Below are 17,653 nucleotides of genomic sequence, written 5' to 3' on the forward strand. Positions count from 1 at the left end.
ACACTTATACCTCTCTCCACCAGCTGCCAAGCCCCACCAAAGTAAAACAAATGTGAATAATACATTAGATACATATTCCCCAGAGATGCTGCCTCACCCACTAAGTTATTGGCTTGCATTGAAAACACAACAGGTAAGGCCACAAAATAAATGTATATGAATGTTTCCAAAATGTGCGATTTTAGTTTAGAAGAGGGACTTGATGGCTGTGGTTGTAATATTGGGCACAAGAACCAAAGCAAATTTAACAGGCAAAAAATAGAAGCCTGGATGTGGCGACCAGGAACTACCTAATCTCCTAAAAAACAGTTACGAACTGGAAAGTAAATGGTTAAAATGAGAAGGAAGTGGAGGGGAATTTTATTTTCATTTCAGTGGGACTCTGAACTACTTCTTGAAAAGTGGTGGCAGAAGGGAGTAACACTCGCCACAGTTAAAAAAGCAACTGAATGTGCACTGAAAGTGCTATTATTTTATGGTCGTTAAGGATTTGGGGTGTTGGAAACATCCAAAGTTTTTTTTAATATAGCCTTGCATCTGAACCACACAATTCCACAGTTCTATGAAAGCTCTGGAATTCTCAATCCTTTTCATACAGGTACTCCAAATCTACTTCTTTGATTAAACATTTGGCCACCTATCCTAAGCTCTTTACATGGCTCATTGATAAATTTGACAAAAGACTTTCGTGTTCACATTTCTTCTATCCACACATGCTACCTGCTATTTCCAACATTTTAATTTTCAACAACAGCATTTTTCTTTTTTATCCGACCTAATTTGACACTGAATATCAAAGCTTGAGAAATAATTGACTGTGAAAGCTACTATTTTACTGCTGTGCATAAAAGTCCAACTATATTCCCCAAATTACTACAGCAACTACACTGCAACGTACTTTACTGATGGCCACATTAGAATATCGTGAAGAAGGTCAAAATATTAAATCTTCAAAATGCCTAAATAACATGTCCAAAATTTAGATTGCAAGGATACTTTAAAACCAATCATTAGGTATCAGACATTCTGACAAAATATCATCGAGGTCAATATGGGTGGCACAGTGGCTCAGCTAGTAGCCTTGCTGAACTCACGACACAAGAGACACCGGTTCGATTCTGACCTCAGGTACTGCCTGTGTGGAGTTTGCACATTCTCTCTGTGACCACGTATGTTTCCTCCAACATCCTAAAGACATGTGGGTATATAGTTAACACAAAATGCTAGAGTAACTCAACAGGTCAGGCAGCATCGCTGGAGAGAAGGAATGGGTGATGGTTTAGGTCGAGACCCTTCGTCAGATTGATTATATAGTTATAGGTATATAGTTAACTGGCTTCAGTAAATTGCCCCTAGTATGTAGGGAACAGACATGCAAATGAGCAACATGGGCCCCACAGTGAACAGTCCTCCCTCCCTTCTTGTTTACCATCTACACCAGCTACATCAGTGAGGGGAGGGAAGCTGAATACAGAGGTGTAGTCAACGACTTTGTTGAGTGTTGTGGGCTGAATCACCTGCAGCTCGACACCAACAAGACTAAGGAGTTAGTGGTGGACTTTAGGAGCAGAGGAACACCTCTGTCTCTAGCAAAGGTGTGGATGTACAGCTTATCAAGGAGTACAAGAATCTTCGAGTTGACCTGGACAGTAAATTGGACTGGTCCAGGAATGCTGAGGCACTCTATAAGAAGGGACAGAGCCATCTGTACTTTCTGAGGAGGCTCTGCTCTTTCAACATCTGCTGTAAGGTGCTGCAGATGTTCTACCGGTGGTAGTCAGTGCCATTTTCTTCACTGTCGTGTGTTGGGGCAGCAGGGTGAAGGCCACAGATGACACAGAATTAACAAGCTCATAAGGAAGGCTTGCTCCTCAAAATGCAGAGCATCTTGGACAATACAGCTCACCCCCTCCATGACATACTAGTCAACCTGAGGAGCACCTACAGCAACAGACTGGATCCAAGATGCAGCACAGAACACCACATTATGCCATTGTTCCTGTGGCTATCTAACTGCACAACTCCCATCTGTCGTGGGGGAGACTGACTCCCAATCCCCAATCTTGGACTTTCCATGTCCTTTAGTTTCACGTTTCATGCATCTGGTTGTGTTTTATGATTGTTGGCAGACCAATTTTCTTCCTGGGAAAAATTAAAGTTCTATTGTATCGTATGCAAAAGTAGAACTTAAAAGTAGTGTGAATGGCCAGCGTAGATTCATTGGGTCCAAGGGCCTATTTCCTTGCTGAATCACAAAACTAACCCAAAATACAATTTTTTTTTCCACAATCAGACAGCTTCAAGTTTGCTTCATATTGCTAAAAGATTCCATCCTTTTAGCAAATGACAATTTTCTTAAACCAAAGTAAATTTAACTAGTATTTCCAGGACATGCATACCATCACACCACAGTGCTGACATTTATAGATGTATAGTAGTTGAGTAATATAGTATGGTATAGTTCAGAATGAAAGTTTCCAAATATTTAGATAACTTCTAAGTGAAATTTGATTTGACTTAACATTTTCTGCAATGGCACAGTACATTTATGCAACAAAACTGCAAAGTTGTCCTGTCACAAATAGGCCCGTACAAAGCTTTTCAAAAAGGGGGGCGGCATGACAGGATTACAAAAAACTTAATGTTAAATAATGTGTGCGCTGCACACATCATGAGCGCGAAGTCCCTCGATGCCGGGGTCCAGGGCCCGCTCAGGGGTTTTAAGATGATCTCTGATCCGTTCTGAGCCTTGTTTTGGAGCATTTTTGTACCAAATTTATGACCAATATTTCAGAATCTGAGGTAGCTTTTTCACAAAGGGTGCTGGGTGTATGTAACGAGCTGCCAGAGGAGGTAGTTAAGACTGGGACTATCCTAATGTTTAAGAGACATTTGGTCACGTACATGGATAGGACAGATTCAGATCGATATGTCCCAAACGTGTGTGAGTGGGACTAGTTTAGATGGGACATGTCGGTTGGTGTGGGCAAGTTGGGCTGAAGGGCCTGTTTCCACATTGCATCATTCTATGATTAAAAAGTGAAGAAGAAAAATGCATGTAGATAGTAGAGCAGATTTGAAAGAGGAGTGAAATGTAAAGGCAGAGAGAGGTTTATGGGTGGAAAGGAACATAGGAAAGGAGGGGGGAGAGTGGGCTTGGGCAGATGGGTGAAGGGAAAATAGTCACAAAGTGCTGGAGTAACTCAGCGGGTCAGGCAGCATCTGTGGAGAATATGAATAGGCGACGTTTCACAGAATGCTGGAGTAACTCAGTGAGTCAGGCAGCATCTCCGGAGAAAAGGTATAGATTATAGTTCGGGTCAAGACCGTTCTTCAGTAATATTCATGATGTGCCATGCATAGACATTCCTGAATGTTACCCAAACCATCGTGAGCTACTTTGTTACGGTGCTTGTCCTCTCCTATAACGTCTCTGCTGCCTTGGGTGATGCAGGACAGGACACAAGCTTTGGGGCATGGTGTGAAGCTGTTGCCGTCTGTCCCAGCCTGGTAAAAACCTGGATGGAGTGGATTTGAAGAGAATGTTTCCGCTAGTGGGAGTCTAGGATCAGTGGCCACAGCCTCAGAATTAAAAGATATTCCTTTAGGAAGGAGATGAGCAGGAATTTCTTAAGTCAGAGGGTGGAGAACTGTGGAATTCATTGCCACAGACAGCTGTGGAGGTCAAGTCACTGGACATTTTTTAGGAGGAGATTGATAGATTCTTGATTGATACGGGTGTCAGAGGTAATGGGGAGAAGGTAGGAGAATGGGTTTGAGAGGGAAAGATAGAGTCATAGGGTGATACAGTGTGGAAACAGGCCCTTCGGCCCAGCATGTCTCATCTGCACGTCCCACCTGCCCACGTTTGATCCATACCCCTCCGAACCTGTCCTATCCATGTACCTGTCTAACTGTTTCTTAAATGTTGCGATAGTCCCCGCCACAACTACCTCCTCTGGCAGCTTGTTCCATACACCTACCACCCTTTGTGTGAAAAACATACCCCTCGGATTCCTATTAAATCTTTTGCCCTTCACCTTAAACTTATGTCCTCTGCTCCTCGATTCATTTACTCTGGGCAAAAGACTCAATCATATCTATTCAAATCATTATTTTATACACCTCTATTAGATCGTCCCTCAGCCTCATGGGCTCCTTGAAATAGAGTCCCAGCCTACTCTGCCTCTCCCTATAGCTCTGGCCCTCTAGTCCTGGCAACACCCTCATAAATCTTCACTTGCCTTTTCCAGTTTGATGACATCTTTCCTATAACATGGTGCCCAGAACTGAACATAATACTCTGAATGCGGCCTCACCAACTTCTTATGCTACTGCAACATGACCTCCCAACTTCTATACTCACCCGACCCGCTGAGTTACTCTAGCACTCTGAAACGTCACAGGACAGGGCAAGATTAGCAAGTTTGCTGATGATACAGAAGTGAGTGGTTTTGCAGATAGTGAAGATGGTTGTGAAAGATTGCAGCAGGTTCTGGATCAATTAGCCAGGTGGGCAGAGGAATGGTTGATGGTTGCATGGTTCCTTGAAGGTCATGTCGCAGGTATATCAGGTGGTCAAAAAGTATTTTGGCACTTTGGTCCTCGTCAGTCCGAGTATTGAGTATAGAAGTTGGGAGGTCATGTTGCAGTTGTATAAGACGTTGGTGAGACCGCATTTAGAATATTGTGTTCAGTTCTGGGCACCATGTTATAGGAAATATGTCAAACTGAAAAGAGTACAGAGATCCCCATCCTGGATCAGTCCAATTTTGTCATCCACAAACTTGAGAAGCTTGACAGAGATGTCCGTGGAGGTGCAGTCATTGGGTATGAAGTGGTGATTGGAGTGGAGTGGTGATTGGAGTGGGGTGGGTGTAGAAGGGCCCAGTTTTTGCTGATTGAGGTCAGGCTGTGAGTGGGTGTGAAGTGGTTGGGTGGGGTGGGAAAGGTTCCACTCTTTTCATACTGGAGTCTTGCCTTAAGTAGGTGTGAAGTGGTGAAAGTGAAGGAGAGGGTGCAGGGTCCATTCTTTGCAGACTGGGGTCTGGCTGTGTTTGTTGGGGTTACGTTTCTGATTTTCAAGCCTGCAGTAAAACTCATTCAGGTTGTTTGTCAGCTGACGATTGTCCAAAGAGCGGGAGGCTTTCCTCTTATAGCCGGTGATTTCTTGCATGCCCTTCCAAACTGAAGAAGAATCACTAGATGAGAACTTGCTCCTCAACTTCTCAGAGTATCTTTCCTTGGCAGCTCTGATTCCTCTTCTCGGCGCTTTATCGATTAGGCTATCTTTTAACTCATTAACGATTAGGCTATCGGCTTGACGCATACAGGTGCACAACCTTTTATCCGAAAGCCTTGGGACCAGACACTTGTCGGATTTCGGACATTTTCGGATTTCAGAATGGAAGATTTTTAGCGTAGATTAGGTAGGTAGCGCGGGCGGCTTGAAAAGTCTGGAGCAGCTGCCTCCTCCCCGGAGACCGGGAGAATCATTGCATAAATGTTAGTCAGTTAGTTTGGAGGGATTTTATGTGGTGGTGGTGGTGTAGGGGTGAAGGGGTGAAGGGGGAAACTTTAATTCTTAGTCCCCTACCTACCTGGTCGGCGACTCCCAACCTCGCGGAGCTGGGGGCTCCGTCCGGCCGCGGGCGGCGCCGGTTGTAGCTCCGACCCCGGCAACTCTACCCCTGGCTGCGAGGCGCTCCAAATCCAGCGCGGCCCGCGGCCGGACGTCCCAGCTCCGAGAATGTCGGGAGTCGGCGGCGTCGCAGTGCTGGGATACCAGCGGGGAGCGAGCAATGCCTTACCGGGTCGCCATGCGGCAAGCTCCGGAGCGCTGTGGCCACCTTCTTCCAACATTCGCGGAGCGTCGCTGGATTTGGGGGCTCCGTCCGGCCGCGGGCGGTGCCGGTTGGAGCTCCGACCCCGGCAACTCTACCCCTGGCTGCGTGGCTCCAAATCCAGCGACGCTCCGCGATGTTGTGTGTCGGCGGCCACAGCGCTCCGGAGCTTGCCGCACGGCGACCCGGTAAGGCATTGCCCGCACCCCGCTGGTATCCCAGCGCTGCGACGCCGCCGACTCCCGACATTCGCGGAGCTGGGGCGTCCGGCCGCGGGCCGCGCTGGATTTGGAGCGCCTCGCAGCCAGGGGTAGAGTTGCCGGGGTCGGAGCTACAACCGGCGCCGCCCGCGGCCCCACCGGCCACAGCGCTGCGGAGCTTACTGCACAGCGACCCGGTAAGGCATTGACCGCTCCCCGCCTCTCCGACCAGGTAGGGGACTAAGAATTAAAGTTTACCCCTTCACCCCCCTTCACATAAAAGCCCTCCAAACTAACTGACTAACATTTAAGCAATGATTTACAGATGTTTAAGCGTTTCCCGGTCTCCAGGGAGGAGGCAGCCGCTACAGTAGTACAGACCTGGGTTGACCGTGGGTAGTTTTGGGTCAGGTTTGGGGCCAAACGCGAGCTTTGGTGCGCAGACGACATCTGGAAAAAATGGCCGGTTTTCGGAGCTTTTCGGTTTCTGGAACACCGGATAAAAGGTTGTGCACCTGTATTTGCCCCCAACACACCCCTTTCCCCCCGATCTCAAAATGGAAATGTTACATCTGTATATAATGATCCCATTAAAATGTGTATTTATGTCACAAACTATGGAATTTATAATTTTCAGTATTGTTATCGAAAAGAAAGCAGTTCCAATTGTTTGATATTATTTGATATTGTTTTATATTATTCATATGGAGGAGAAAATATAATAGCTCTAAAACCTACCTTAATTTTGCAATCTCACTCAAGATAATCCCCCTTTCCCTCTCCCCTCCCCATGACTCTCCTCTCCCTTCCCCACTCTCTCGCCCCCTCCCCCATCCCTCCTCTTTCTTGCAGGGGGGGGGGGGGGCGAAGATGAAGGTGGCGCGGGCCCAGCGGGCGGGAGAGGATGAAGGTGGCTTGGGTCCCCGTGGAGGTGGCGAGGACCCAGCGGGTGTCAGCAGGGGGTGGCGTGGGCCCAGCGGGGGTGGCGTGGGCCCAGCGGGGGTGGCGTGGACCCAGCGGGGGTCAGCTGGGGTGGCGTGGGCCCAGCCGGGGTGGCGTGGGCCCAGCCGGGGTGGCGTGGGCCCAGCCGGGGTGGCGTGGGCCCAGCCGGGGTCAGCGGGGGTGGTGTGGGAGGAAGATGGCTTGGGCCCCGCTGGCGGGGGGTGGCGAGGGGAGCGGGCTCCGCCGCAGCGGCGACTGGTGTTGGGGATACAGCCGTTGGGTTCAGATTCAGCCACTCCCGCCCGGGGACGGGAGAACAGAGAACTGGCCGTTTCCAAAGTGGAAACGTTGATTTTTTTTTTTTTAATTTCGAATTTTGTTTTTCGAATTTTTTTTTTTGGTGACTTTTTTCTTAAGGGAAAAAAAGGGGGGTGCGGTCGCACCCAATGCACTCCCCCTTCGGACCTTCATGACAAACCACTTCGTCCCACATATATCTTGAAGACTATTCATTTAGTTATTTTACAAGCTACTTGGTATATAAAAACATCCAGTGAATGGACACCAGTAAGGCTACACAATGCTGATTACTAGCTGCTCCCATATCTTTCAGCCACTCCAGTCCTACCATTAACTCAGTGCAGATGAAAGTAAGCCAGGCATAGTTAAGATGGCTTCTTCCGCATGGAGGTGATGGCTCAGATTAGTATTCTTACTATTCCAGTTTTAAAGTAAAATGTCAGCAAATTGATAGTGTTTAATAAATTGATCCCTTATGCCATTTTTATTAAAGATGTTCATTCAAGTTTTCATTAAAATTAGAACAATAGCAAAACTAATCAATTTCAAGCATTGAGTTATATACCCAAATTTAGCAAGCTATTATATTAAAACCATTCTACAGTCAATGATACACTATAACAGCCTTCAAATCAGATACCACAGCATAATCCCAATAATGCCAAACTTAAAGGAAGTGAAGCAAGTAAATGCAACAGGACATAGACACACAAAGCTGGAATAGCTCTGCGGGTCAGGCGGCATCTCTGGAGAAAAGGAATAGGTGACATTTTGGGTCGAGACCCTTCTTCAGACCCGACCCGAAACATCACATTCTTCTCTCCAGAGATGCTGTCTGACCCGTTGAGTTACTCCAGCATTTTGCGTCTATCTTTGGTTTAATCCAGCATCTGCAGTTCCTTCCGACACAAAATGCAACAGGACACTTCATTGCAACTAGATTTGCTGCCAGGTCAGAAAATAATTTTGTTGGTAATTCAGTTTATTTCAAGTACAGCAAAATAAAAAGTGACCGCAAAAAATCTGTAGTTATTGAATGAGACAAAAATTGACGCAAAACTTCACGTTTAAAGATTGGAACTAGACAAATTCAAATTGATGCACATGAACGGTTCCATATCATGAATTTGCCAGCACTTTATATTACTCCATTGCAAGCATGACAGAATATTTCAACATTAGGTAATTCTGGCTTTGTAATTCATAGCTCATGTTGTAAACTGTAATAGTAATCGGTCTAATGAAGATAACAGGAATACTCTGTAAATCTTGAAATCAGGATTGAATGTCAACAAACCATAAGTATGAAGTAGATTCCTACATATATAAAGTTCTATTGTAAAATTGTGTAAAATTTTCTGGGACCTGGTCAGTCTGCGCACCATGCAGTGATCCTTACTGCAAACAGTACAAACAAATGTAGGATATGTACAAGAGATTTAGAAAGATAGGACCAGAACGGTCTTAAGCTGCAAATAAGAACAGTTTGGAGCATTCATTCAGCAGGAAGAAGAATTATTTTGAAAAAGAATTGGAGACCTGACTGAGGTCTTCAAAACCATGAATGAATTAATTAGTGTACAAATGGAGGACTGCTTCCACTAGTTTAATACATCAAACCCAAGCCCTCAAAATTCAAGGTTACTGCAAATCAATTGGCAAGGCAAAAATAAAAAAATGTGAAAAAACTGGGAGACAATTGGGGAAACTTCTTGAAAATAGGAAATAGGAAACTTCTTGGAAATATAAAAAGGAATAGAAATAAAAGTTAAAAGGCAGACATTGCATAAAATACAAGTACAGATGATTTAGCTGAATTATGTTACTAAGCACCTATTTAAATCCTAATAAATATCATGTAAAATATCACAATGAACAAGCCTTGAAAATCAACCCAATAGACTGTTTAAGTTAAAGATCAGGATCCTTTAGTTGGAAAAAATTAGCAATGGTGATTAAAATGGTTTGGGTTGCTTGGTTAAGAACAAGGGAAGCAGCAGGGAAATCATCATGAACTTTTAACTTAACTTGCACCAGAACCTCAAACTCGGATTAAGATATAGCCAAATCCTAAATTCCTTTAATTTAATTCAAATTAAGATGACCAATATTCATTACCACCACATCCAGAGCAGAGGAGAGCACAAAGTGATCTGGGTGACACTACATCATATCTACAGCAGCATTAATGCAGAGCAGAAATTCTGTAACCAATTTACAAAAATCACTTTGTTACTAATCCATTAAAGAAATACAAAGGCATCTCACCAAAGATGAGTAATAGCAGCAGCAGAAAAGGCACCCCAAATTTTCCAAATGCAATGTTCCTCCCAAGATTCAGATCTGAAATCAAATATGTAACAATTAGGGTGTTGCAAACTGCAGCCTCAAACCAGCACTCTCAGCGAGTCAACCACATTGGGCAAAGAGAAGTCACATGCTGCATGACCGCTGCCAGAGTTTCATGACACAAGATCCTGTTTTTGTACTGAGATTACTGAGCTCAGATTTGAACATCCCCATATTTGTGGTTAACTTTTTCCAAAGAAACTCAAAACTTCCTTCTTCAAGTCCTGTATAACCATAACCAGAAGAGAAGAAAATACCAAAGAAAAAGTCACCATTTGGTAGTTGGTCACAAAGACATGTATATATACAGAACATTTAACATGGTAAAACATCTTAAGCACCCCACAGTGATGTTATCAGTCAGTGGCTTTAGGTATTTTTGAGTTCTACGTCTTGAAAACAGTACAGATATTACTCAGCTCTTGGTCAAATTCTGCCCAGATTATATAGACCATTAAAAAAAAAGTAGACCACTGCTTGTATTCACAATAAAACACAGCAACTAGTTGCAGTTTATGTTTTTGTAACTAATGTTATCACCAGAACAGGAAAACATTTCCAACAATATGCACATAAAGATTGACCTGTTGTAGCACAAGGCAGGTCACCTGGTGAGAGGATGTGACACCCTGCACCATGAATCTCAGGAAGACAAGAATAGTAAGAAGCGCTAAGTGTGTAAGAAGGAGCTGCAGATGCTGGTTTAAACCAAAAACAGACATAAAAGCTGGAGTAACTCAGCTGGACAGGCAGCATCTCTGGAGAGAAGGAATGGGTGACGTTTCAGGTTGAGATCCTTCTTCAGACTGGTTAGGAGGGATAAGGGAAATGAGATGTGGAGAGATAAAGAACAATGAATGAAGGATATGCAAAAAAGTTATGATGATGATGGAAACTGGCTGTTTTTAGGGTGAAAATGAGAAGCTAGTTCGACAGAGCGCGAGAGAGCGAGAGAGCTGATGGGGTGGAAGGCAAGGACCAGGGGGACTTTGTCTCTGCTGCGAGTAGGGGAGGGGGAGGGGGAGCAAAGGCGGAGCTGCAGGGTACTGAGGACACACGAGTGAGGGTCTCATCTATTATGGGAGGGGAAAACCCCCATTCCCTAAAGAATGAGGACATCTCAATGTCCTAGTCAAGATCAAGATTCAATTTAATTGTCATTTGGACCCCTTGAGGTCCAAACGAAATGCCGTTTCTGCTGCCATACATTACAAACAAATAGACCCAAGACACAACATAATTTACATTTTACATAAACATCCATCACATCGCTGTGATGGAAGGCCAAAAAAAATTTCTCTCCACTGCACTCTCCCCCCCCCCCCCCCCCCCAATGTCAGAGTCAAAGTCAAAGCCCCCGGCTGGCGATGGCGATTGTCCCGCGGCCATTAAAGCCACGCCAGGTGGTGCAAGGTCGCACACCGGGTCTTGGTGTTAGAGCCCCCGGCGTGCGCTCGCAGAGTCCCGCGGCCATTCCAAGCCGCGCGGGGCGGTGCAGTAAGGCCCCGCTCCAGGAGCTCTTCGACCCCGTAACTCAGGCGGGAGAAGTCGCCGTTGCGGGAGCCCTGAAAAGCGGTCTCCCTCCAGGGACCCGCGGGCTCCCGGTGCCGCCGTCCGCCAGACCCGCAGTAGCAGCCTCCGAATCTCCGGAGGTCAGGCCGCAGCAGCGGCAGCACTCCACCACCGCTCCACCCGCTCTCGACTCGGCCAGATCCGCAACGGTGAGGTGAGTCGTCGGCACCAGAGCCCCCAGTCTTCCTGTTGGAGGCTGCTCCTCGTTGCAGCCCCAACGACAACGAAGACCCGACAAGGAAAAGGTCAGGTCTCCCGTGCAGGGAGAGATTTAAAAGTTACCCCCTCCCTCCCTCCCACCCCACCCCCCCCCCCACACACACACCCCAACAAAAAATAACAAAAACTACATAAAAACATAGACAAAAAATAATAAAAACGCAGACGGGCTGCAGAGGCCGCTGTTGACGCGAGTCCCGCCACCTAACGGATCCTCTGTGTGAACACCTCATCTTGGGCGCAGATGCGGCATAGATGGAGGAATTGGGTGTAGGGGATAGACTTTGTTGGAAGCAGGGTGGGAAGAACTGTAGTCAAGATAGTTGTGGGAATCAGTGGGTTTGTAATAGACGTCAGTCTATAGTCTATTTCTTGTGATGGTTTCTTCTGATAGGATAGAATCGCAGTACGTGGAAATCATTTCTGTGGGACAGGAGTAGGCAGAAACAATGGGTCTGCCAGGGCAGTTGTGTTTGTGGATTTTGAGAAGAAGGTAAAACCGGGCTGTGTGGGGCTGGGAAACAATAAGGTTGGAGGCTGTGGAAGGCAGACAGCCAGAAGTGATGAAATCAGTAATGGTGTGTGAGATTGAGGCCTGGTGCTCATCTGTGGGATCATGGTCCAAGGATAAGTAGGAGGAGGTGTCTGAGAGTTGTCACCTGGCCTCAGCCCGGTAGAGGTCAGCTCGCCAGACTACCACAGCACCACCCTTGTCGGCGAGTTTGATTATAATGTCAGGGTTGCTGCAGTGAGCAGAGGGCTGTACATTCAGAGGGTGTGTGGTTGGAGTGGGCAAGGGGAGTGGAAAAGTTGAGATGGTTGATATTACACCGGCAGTTAGAAATAAAGAGATCTAGAGAGGATAGAAGGCTGTTCTGGGGAGTCCAAGGTGAGGGGGACCGGTGGAGATGGGAGAAGGGGTCATCACCATTTAGGTGAGGACTCCTTGAGAACGCTGATGCCTCATTCCCTTACAGCCCAGTTACACCTCAACTTTGTGTGGGGTTTCCAGATTCTCTTCCCGTGACCACATAGATTTCCTCCGAGTGCCGCAGTTTTCTTTTATTTTCCTAGAGCTCGAGATTTGTAGGTTAATTGTCCATAAATCACCGTAGTATGTAAACCGCAAGAAATACAACAACTGTCCCTTCACCTCCCCCCTCGACTCCATTCAAGGTCCAGAGCAGTCGTTCCAGGTGCGACAAAGGTTCACCTGGATCTCCTCCAACCTCATCTACTGCATCCGCTGCTCTAGATGTCAGCTGATTTACATCGGGAAGACTAAGCAGCGGTTGGGCGATCGTTTCGCCGAACACCTCCGCTCAGTCCGCAATAACCTACCTGAACTCCCGGTGGCTCAGCACTTCAACTCCCCCTCCCATTCCCAATCCGACCTCTCTGTCCTGGGTCTCCTCCATTGCCAGAGTGAGCAACACTGGAAATTGGAGGAACAGCACCTCATATTCCGCCTGGGCAGCTTGCATCCTGATGGCATGAATGTTGAATTCTCCCAATTTTGCTAGTCCTTGCTGTCTCCTCCCCTTCCTTAACCCTCAAGCCGTCTCCTCCTATCCCCCGCCCTCGGGCTCCTCCTCCTACCCATTTCCTTCCTTCTCCCCTCCCACCCCCCATCAGTCTGAAGAAGGGTTTTGGCCCGAAACGTCGCCTATTTTCTTCGCTCCATAGATGCTGCTGCACCCGCTGAGTTTCTCCAGCAATGTTGTGTACCTTCGATCTTCCAGCATCTGCAGTTCCTTCTTAAACACCGTAGTATGCTGTTGTGTGGAAAATCATAAGGGATAGTAGAATTAGGCCATACGGCCCATCAAGTCTACTCCACCATTCAATCATGGCTGACCTATCTCTTCCTCCTTCTCCCCATAACCTCCGACACCTGTACTAATCAAGAACGTATCTATGTGCCTTAAAAATATCCACTGACTTGACCTCCACAGCCGTCTGCTGTGTCAAAGAATTCCACAGATTCACCACTCTCTGACTAAAGAAATTTCTCCTCATCTTCTTCCTAAAAGAATATCCTTTGTGGCTACGACCTCTAGTTCTCGACTCTCCTACTCGGGAAAGTTAAATGAAGTGAGCAGAAAGTATACTCATGTGGAATTAATATCATATTAGTCCAAAGGGAGCTTGATGGCACCAGTGGATTTGGCAGAGTAAAGGTTTTGTGCCATATCAGTAAAACTCCAAAAGTCAGAGTATAAACAGGCAATAAAATATTTCCAAAACAACTTTGGAAAGCGGTTGTGTCAGACTCGTCTTAAAATTTAATTTGCTTCCTGGTGCGACACGAGGCAAAAGCAGTGAGCTTTGCCAATAGATAATACAATACACAGCTACATTAAACTATCTTCATCATGCAGTATGTTTGCTCAAAGGTCAGGAGCGTTGAGCATAAAGCAATGTTGCAAATACAGATTCAATTTTAATTTTAATTGTCATTGTCATGTTGCAAATAGCTGGAGTAACTCAGCGGGACAAACAGCATATCTGGAGAGGAGGAATGGGTGATGTTTCAGGTCGAGACCCTTCTCCAGATTGGTCAGGGATAAGGAAAACCAGAGATATAGGCGATGATGTGGAGAGATAAAGAACAATGGATGAAAAATATGCACACAAGTAACACAGATAAAGGAAAAGCCATTGTTAGCTGTTTGTTAGGTGAAAACAAGAAGCTGTGCAACTTGGGTGGGGGAGGGATAGATAAAGAGGGAATGCTGGAGCTACCTGAAGTGAGATAAATCAATATTCATACCACTGGGCCATAAGCTGCCCAAGCGAAATATGAGATGCTGTTCTATGACAAAACTCTTTGTGGGAATGGGGAGGGGAAATAAAGTGTTTAGCAACCAGGAGATCAGGTAGGTTCAGGCGGACTGAGCGATGAGAAAGCAATGATGCAGTTATATAGGAGTTTGGTTAGATAACATTTGGAGTATTGTAGGCAGTTCTGGTTGCCCCATTACAGTGAGGGCATGAAGGATTATAGTGGGTGCAGGAGATTTTCCAGAATTCTGCCTGGATTAAAAGGTAGTAGCTATAAGAAGAGGTTAGACAAATTTGGATTATTTTTCTTACAGCTAGCGCAGAGAAGAAAAGCAAACTCCACTGTTCTGGGCTGGTCAGTCCAGGGCTGTCGGTTAACCCGGCAGACCGGCAGAGTTCAGGTGGAGTTAGCGCTTCTTTTCTACGCTGGATGCAAGCCTGGCATTGCCACTGCTCCGGGCCGGTGTCCGTCAGTCCAGGAAATCTCTGACCGCCCACGGACTGGGATGGGACACTCAGCAGACGGGGACGTCCAGTAGCAATTCACAGTGCTTGCAGCGCCGGAGACTCAGGCTCGATCCTGACTGCGGATCAAACGCAGGTCTGTATACATGTAACAGCACAGTTGCCGATAATGTTTATCACGAGTGACCTATGACCTGGGCATGCGCAGCCGGAATACCGAACTCGCTTATCACCAGTAGGATGTACTGTCACTCTGATTTACTGCATTTCTCACTGCAAAAGATTTTCCCAAGTGAAAATGAACACAGAACATAGAATTATACAACAGCCCACAGTCCCCTCGTCCATTCCGACTAAGATGCTTCTGCAGCTTGTCCCATATGCCTGCATTTATCCCATCTCCCTCCAAATCTATCCATGAATCTGGTCGAATGTCCTTAAAACATTGTCATTATACTTCCCTCTACCACTACTGGCAGCTCATTCCATATACTTCCTTCAGTTAATAAAAACTTGCCCCTTGGGTTCCCTTTGAAATCTTTTCCCTCTCACCTTAATCCTATCCCCTCCAGTTGTAAATCCCCCCCAATGATGGGGAAGGACTGAGTATTACTGGACACACCTTATGGATTTTATAAACTTCTTTTAAGTCATCTCAGCCACCTGTGCTCCAAGGTAACGAGTCCAGACTCCAGTCTTTCCTCATACCTTAAACCAGTCACAGCAACATCCTTGTATTTTTCTCCTGCACCTCCTCTATCTTAAATCACATCCTTCCTATAGTATTGCAAGAACTGTACACAATACTTATAAATGGGGTTTCACATATCTTATACATAACATCCAACTCTTGTACTTTCCGTCCAATGATGGCAAGCATGCCATACGCCATCTTGTCTACCGGTGCCACCACTTTCAGGGACCTCTGTACTGGTGTCCACAAACTCGCTCTGCTGCACAATTTTTCCCACAGTACTGACATTCATTATGTATATCCCATTTCATTTTAACTTCCGAAAATGTACCACTTCACACTTGCCTGAGTAGATTTCCATCTATCATTCCTTTGCTGAATTTCCCAATTTCCTGTAGTAACCTTCCTCACTGCCCAGGACACCAATTTTTCGGTGTTATCCACAAACTTACTAATTATGCAAGCAATACTTTAATCCAAATCATTACTTTGCCAAACTGCATGGGACCAAGCACAAGCCCAATAGAGAGAGACAGAGACAGAGACAGAGAAATGCAGAAACAGAATGGATCTTTACGAATGCACATGAAAGTTTAATCCAACCCTAGCACAGGGAGGACTAGCAGAGATAATCACAAACATAAACTGTGGGTTGGGAACGAGTGATGGGGACGGGGAGATGTGGTTGGGGGTACAGCGATATACTTGTGGGTGGAGAGGGGAAGGGGCAGAGTGACGAGGGAGGGACGCAGAGATGGGGGCGAGAGGTGTAGAAGGAAGGGGTGGGGGGAGATAGTGAGGTTGACAGGGGGGGGGGGGGGATGGGACGGGGTGAGGATGTGGTTCAGGGGGGACGGGGCAGAGGGAGGAAGGGGTGTGGAGCGAGGATGGGTGTGGAGGGGAGGGGGTGAGAGGGGGAAGAGGGGGGACGGGGCAGAGGGGGGAAGGGGTGTGGAGGGAGGGGGGAGGGGGTGAGGGAGGAAGAGGTGTGGAGGGAGGGGGGGAGGGAGGGGGGGGGGGGAGAGGGTGGAAGGGGTGTGGTGAGGGGGGAAGGGGCAGAGGAGGGGGGGGGGGTGTGGAGGGAGGGGGGTGAGGGGGGGGGGGAGGAGGGGGGCGGGCCGGGGTGTGCTCTGGGCCCAGGCTCCACCCCCGCCTTGCCCAGCCGCTCTGTCCGTCGCCACAGCCCGTGAGCAGCGCGCCCGTCGGCCGGTCGACAACCACGGGGCCACTTCCTTCACCTCACCTGTCCTCCTGTCCTAACCGCCGGCGCCGCTGCCGTCCCGCCCTCTCCTCACCTCCCGCGGTCACCCGTCACGTGGGGCCGGGGGCGGGACCTGGCGAGGGCGGGGCGGAGCTACCCGCTGATGAACAAGAATTATGTCCAATGGGCTTCGTTCCCAGCTGGTGGGCGGGGCTTGTGCTCTGGGGGGCGGGACATGTGCCCAGTGGGCGGGGTCTGTGTCCAGTGGGCGGGGTCTGAATCCAGTGGGCGGGGCATGCGTCTAGTGGGCGGGGCATGCGTCTAGTGGGCGGTACTTCCACACACATGACTGCATGGACCTGTACCCTTTGTGTGAAAAATCTTTAACCATCCCACCGTAAACATATGCCATGTGCAGGGCTGCTAACTCTCATGCATTGAGCGTGAGACTCACGCCCTCAAGCAAACTCTCACGCCCTCACGCTGATCAGAAATTTCTCACGCTCAGTGGTGAGAAATGTTGCGATCAACGAAAATGTCAAAACTCGGATAAACTGCATGGTCCGCGGGTGTTGGAGAGCCGGGGCTGAGGGAGGGATGGGAGCAGAACCAGCGGCGGGAACAGTTGCGGGGAGCCGGGACAGGCGAGTGTTTGCGGCGTCGACGAGTCGCTCGCTGCAGCTCTGGCCATGGAGCACTCCGGACAGTGCAAGTCCCGGTCCGTCGGAGCTGTCGGGAGCGTTGCGCCGCTGCCGTGAGAATCTCTGTGCCGAAGGGACAGACTCTCAAAGAGAGGTGGAGAGAGAGAGGGGGGGGGGGGGAGGAGACAGGGAGACAGTGGGCGGAGAGAGAGGGGGTGAGAGAGGAGAGAGAGACAGAGGGGGCGTGAATGGAGAGAGGGAGAGGGAGAGGGGGGGGGGGGGGAGAGGGAGGAGGGAGGGGGGGGGGGGGGGAGAGAGGGGAGAGAGGGAGGTGGGAGAGGGGGGGAGGGGGAGAGGGCGGTGAGGGGGAAGAGAGAGAGGGTGGAGAGGGAGGAGAGGGTTGGAGAAAAGGGGGGAGAGAGGGGGAAGAGAGAGGGGTGGTA

General features: G+C 47.9%; 1 protein-coding gene across 2 annotated transcripts in view; it reads right to left on the bottom strand.

The window, feature by feature from the left end:
• grnb (granulin b) overlaps positions 1-16,711 on the bottom strand; it is a 78,934-nt gene extending 62,223 nt beyond the window's left edge. Inside the window, exons 1-2 of one of the 2 annotated variants that reach the window (XM_055657355.1) lie at positions 16,612-16,711; positions 9,554-9,628 (exon numbers count right to left, since the gene is read on the bottom strand). The gene's annotated coding sequence lies outside the window, so the exon portion shown is untranslated. The remainder of the gene's footprint in view (positions 1-9,553; positions 9,629-16,611) is intronic. The other variant, XM_055657356.1, reaches the window with a different exon arrangement.
• Positions 16,712-17,653: the final 942 nt, after the last annotated feature.

Source organism: Leucoraja erinacea, chromosome 27 (assembly GCF_028641065.1).
Source record: "Leucoraja erinacea ecotype New England chromosome 27, Leri_hhj_1, whole genome shotgun sequence".
NCBI classification, from domain to species: domain Eukaryota; kingdom Metazoa; phylum Chordata; class Chondrichthyes; order Rajiformes; family Rajidae; genus Leucoraja; species Leucoraja erinaceus.